The sequence below is a fragment of the Canis lupus genome, chromosome 1 (assembly GCF_011100685.1).
Source record: "Canis lupus familiaris isolate Mischka breed German Shepherd chromosome 1, alternate assembly UU_Cfam_GSD_1.0, whole genome shotgun sequence".
In the NCBI taxonomy this organism is placed as follows: Eukaryota; Metazoa; Chordata; class Mammalia; order Carnivora; family Canidae; genus Canis; species Canis lupus.
This window is the reverse complement of record NC_049222.1, coordinates 92,560,710-92,566,008: the sequence shown is the minus strand read 5'-3', so window position 1 is coordinate 92,566,008 and position 5,299 is coordinate 92,560,710. Positions and strand designations below refer to the sequence as shown.

Sequence of the window (5,299 nt, the reverse complement as noted above, 5' to 3'; positions counted from 1 at the left end):
GTAAGTTTACGCGTGGGAGTATTTTTAGTTCTCCCATGTGGCTAGAGAAAATAGTGTACTTTCTGACACTTCCCACTCATCCCAAATTGTTTCCTTGTTTTCACAGGAATTTTTTTTTCCAAAACAGACTTACTGAAATTAAGCTCATGAGTGAAATTTGTCTAGGTTTGTTAAGAATGTGTGCTGATTTTCCTCTCACTGAACCTCAGTGGAATATTTTAAATTCTTAAAACTGTTATGCCTCTTCATGGTTTTCACTAGGTTGAGAAAAAAATGTATACCCCTCGTTGGTGATTTCTATACCTTATTGATACCTTATGCTTTTTGTTTTTATAAATAAGGTCGATTTGTTTGTGTGTTTGTCTGTAAACTAATTACAAATGAGTGCAATAGTTTCTTTTGGCATTTATTAAACGAAGTACTTAGGCTCCTTAAGGGTAGTTGATCCTCAACTCTTAGTTTCCTGTCTAAACTTGCCTTTCCATCCTCCCTTCCCCCACGACTCCTCACCAAGAATATATATATTTGTAATTTTATACCAATTGGGTTTTTCAGCCACTTTGGATTAAATAAGATTCAGAATGTTATATGAGAGACTAAGAATTATTATAAATCACCAGGACGGTTTCCATTTAACCAACTGAGGTTTTGTTTGCCATCTGTTGGATCTCTGGCTTTACCTGAAATTGAATTTGGATTCTCTACTTCTTTTTTTTTTTTTTTAAAGATTTTATTTATTTATTCATGACACACACACACACACACACACACAGAGAAAGAGAAAGAGAGGGAGAGAGAGGCACAGACTCAGGTAGAAGGAGAAGCAGGCTCCATGCAGGGAGCCTGACGTGGGACTTGATTCTGGGTCTCCAGGATCACACCCTGGGCCGAAGGTAGGCACTAAACCACTGAGCCACCGAGAGATCCCCATGGATTCTCTGCTTCTCTTGTGCCCACCTCCCTTCAACCTTGGTGTGGTCCCAGGTCGATAACTTCTGCCTGCTTTATTCTTACTGCACCTTCTCTTGCCCTGGGTTGTTTCATAGACTCCCATGATGTCAACGTAAACCTCTATGAGGGCAGGAGTTTTTGTTTCTCTTTTTTCCCCTCCTGCCACTGCCATAAATCTAACACCAGAAGAGTGCATGACACGTAGTGAAAGTTCAGTTATTGTTATGTATTGTTATTACAACTCAAAACCTTGGAATCCCAGTTTAACTCTGTATGAGTTTTATTATCATGATTATGATACTTAACTATTATGAGCTTTTTATGATTCTTTCCTGGAAAGTGGGCGGTTGATAGTCTCACTCTCAGTAGGTTGTTGTGAGGATTTGAGAAAGTATCTTTACAACAACTAACACAATGTCTAGAAGACAATCACTGACACAAAACTGGAAGTTCTTCCTGGATCCTGACTCTTCTCTCTTTTCACATGGCTTTTGGTCACTGAATCTCATGTGCCTTAAAACCTCCATTACCTGTAAAATACAGTTCAACTCTTCACCTTGGCATTCACTCCATTCCTACCTCTCTGGTTTCACCTTCCACGTTCTGGAAACAACAAACTTCGTGCGTATTTCCCCAAATACTTCCTGTTCATGCCTATTTTTTGGATGTGTGTTTTCCTCTGCCTCCCAGTTCCCTACACTAAGCCTTGTGTGATCTTTATAAACTGATCCATCATCTCCCCTATTGTGACATTGACCATGGCTCTACTGCATATAATTTATCTTTCCCCTGTAGGGTAAGGACAGCACTGTATGTACCCTGACTGTCACTTGCAGCATGGTGCTATGAATGCTTATTGTGTTTATCATACTAGAAAGAAATCTCTCTGAGTGGGAAATGTCATCTTGTTGTTTTATTTACATCTGTTTAGGTGATTGGCACATAATGAACAGTCAATGAATTTCTGTTGCTCTCATGAATCCATAACTCTTTACATATTTTAAACACACTCTGAATATTTTTTACCTGTTTGTTGTATAGGACCAGGGCCTCCTGGAGTTGGCTTTTAGAGTCTTTTTTTTTTTTTTTAACTTTTTTTTTTTTTTTTTGGCTTTTAGAGTCTCTACCATAAACCCACACTACTGTTGGCATTTACAACAAAAAACAGATACACCTGCCACTTGGACTTGCACACTATCAGGGAAAATATAATGGGTTTCTAGACGCTGCTAGAGATCATTCAGTTTTATTGTCATTTCATCCTTGCCTGTGCTTTATCTGTCATGAGAACCCCAGAGTAAAGGCATTATATACTCTGCCTTTGCTCAAGCATGTGCCATTTCCTACTTGGTTTGTTCTTCTAGTTAAAGGCATCCTAGACAAAGCCTGAACAAACCACTCCCCTGCAGTGGAGGTCTGAGTTACCACTCTTCCTGTCTATTCCTGTAGCATTTTATCTTACATTTATTACAATATTCTATCAGCAGAGAATCCTGGAAAATCTGACAAATAGAAGTTTGAACAAATTAGAGCCTTTATTTTTGTCAGGTCATAAGAAGGTAGCATATTGTGCAAATCACTAGCACTACATGGTGCAAATATAAAGTAAGCCTTATTGGAGAAAATCCTACAAGCTGACATATAGCAAAGGGAACCTAACTGGACTGCTTACACCATAAAAATTGCTCCAATAGAAAGATGTCTGGCTTCACAGAGTGCTGCATATTTCTTGGGAGCAGGGACAGTGAACATTAACTGGCTATGTAGTAGGGAAAAGTGGCTTTCTTCGAAAGGGAAGAGTGGGTGTCTCTGAAGCTCAGTTTCATAGCCTGTTCTTCCATCAGAATTAATCAGATCTGCTGAGCCAACTTGGAGCTGAGCTACCAGATGATGATAGAAAATGAGCCTCTAGAAACTTCCAGAAGTGTGCTTCCTTTTAGTCTGTTGCTGACATTGGTTTAGCAGCTTGAGGAGATCAGGGCCAAGATTTTCTGATAGGTTTGTAAGATGTCTGCTTTGGTTGCCCTTATCACATCTACATTCCAGACAGGAAGAAGAGGATACGTCTATATATGCAGATACGTGTGTGTGTATACACACACACACACACACATACACACACACACGGACATGTACATGCACACAGAGGCTTTCCCAGAAACTCCCAGCTCTCTTTTGCTTCTATCTCTTGGCTGTAACCATGTCGCAAAGCAGTGGTTAGCTGCAAGGGAACCTGGGAATGCTGGTCTGTAGCTTCCATGTGTATATGGTAGAAAGCAGCAGGGTAGGAAGGGCAATTGGAATGGGTATTGAGACACTGTCTATCCTCATATCTTCATCATTGGTCCAAAGTTAGGGCAGAGAGATTACTAGTGTGTGACTTTGTGAAAGATGTACAGCCTGCTTCCCTTTTGTTCATCTATGAAATGGAGGTAGTTAGCTTTACAGAAGTGCTTTGTGTAGCATCTTGTAAGTAGTAAACAGTCAGTAAACTTCAGTTATAGCTATAAAATTAAGTAATATAGTTACTCTTTTTGTATTTTCCACTCCTATTTAGGACTCTGAATTCCACATATTGCCCTGTGCCTTTTTAAACTAATCCACCACTACCATTAGGGTCTTCCACATAATAGGTAAATGTGAGATCAGTGAATTCATTCATTTGCAAAACCTTAGAAAAACTAATATTGCAAAAAAACCCCCACAAACTAACATTGCTCAAGTTGACGCTTTAAAATTATAAAGCCCATTTAAGTACAGAAATGATTCCAAGTAAATATCTCACATCAACATGTATTTGCTATGGCTCACAGTCTCAGTGTGTTAGATCATGACTAATGAGTTCTGGGTCGTGAGTTCATTTGCCCCAAAGTCCAATTAGCTTTGATCTGGTCTGTGTGGGCACAGATTCTATCCTCATCTCCAGCCAGTTGTGTCACACATGTGTACCCTTGGTGAACAGAGAGAAGATGCATCTTTAAAAACCCTTCATTAAAATTTCAATTTCAGAACAATTTTTGACCAAGGATTCTGTAGCAGCATTTTCATATTTCCTAAAGAAACACTGTCTTGTCGTGAATTATCCTCAAAATTTTAGTAGCTAGAGGTCTATGAATTTTTATTCTCAAATATAACAGACTTTTTCCCCCCTCAGCTCAAACGATTTCAATCTTTCTGTAATTTTTGGATGTTGCTATTTGACTGTGTACAGTGTTTGTCTTTAAAGTTCACTTTAGAATTTTTATATTCCTTCTTTTTATTTGCTGCACTTCGTGTGTGTCAGGGAAGAGTCGTCCATATCCTTCTCCTCTACCACACTGAATTCATAGCTAGCTAGTGTTTGATCCCTGACCTGGATCTCCAATTTCCTCCTCCTCTGTGATAATAAAGGCTTTTTTGCTAATGATATGCTCAGAGGACAGGCATGCCAGGCTTTATCATCAACCTCTGAGCACCCAGCTCCTGGCCCTACAACCTGCACATGCCTAGTAAGTGCCAGTTCACTGATGGTCCTGTTGCCAGTGTGCCCATGCCATGTAGCCAGAATGCACAGGGTCTCCCTCAAGAGGTGGTGATAGCTGTCGCAGAGATGTGTCATCGCTTGTGAAAATGTGTAATCATTATAATTTGACGATACCAGAGTGTTATCTTGGTTCTTGTGAGTCTAGGCAACTTCGGCCACATAACAGGCTAACCAGCGCAAGTTAGTGAGTGAATTAGAGCCTCTATTTTAGCTCAACAGTTGAGACTGCATTGCAGTGCTGGGTGTTAGAGAATGGCTTTCTTTTAAGGAAGAAGGTAACATAATTTGTTTTTCCTTCCGGTAGTTTACTATGAATATATTCCCCAAGTCTGGATCATAGCCTCGTCTTTTCCTACAGATCCTTAGAATTCATGATCACTAATAATTTAGAATGCTGTAATTAAACCAGCTGAGAAACACTACATATACCATGTAGACACAGTCCAATGCAATTGATATTTCTTGCTGTAGCTAAGAAGTCAATTTTTTAAATAGAATGATTTTTTTTCTTTCCCTACTCCTTTTTTGACTCATTCTTTCCCCACTCCCCATCAGTCCTCCATCATGTTAGTCAAAATGGAAATAAAGACATCATACTATGTCATGGCCAAGTTATGAAATCTTTTTTTTTTTTTTTTGAAAAATGATTTTAACTTGAAAGGATTTTCATATATCAGCCACTCTTTGAAGCTTGTCTACTGTTTAGAAGCAATCAATATTTTGAAATGCCAGTGTGCTTGTTGTATGTGTGTCTGTTGCAGTAAGGCTAGCCTGGTTGGAGGCCTTCTCATAATCTTCCTGTTTAAATTATAGATTTCTCATCAA

At 39.1% G+C, this 5,299-nt stretch overlaps 1 protein-coding gene across 28 annotated transcripts in view; it reads left to right on the top strand.

Moving 5' to 3' along the window:
• Window positions 1–5,299, top strand: part of RFX3 (regulatory factor X3) — a 289,026-nt gene that overhangs the window by 168,079 nt on the left and 115,648 nt on the right. The gene's annotated exons all lie outside the window — the stretch shown is intronic.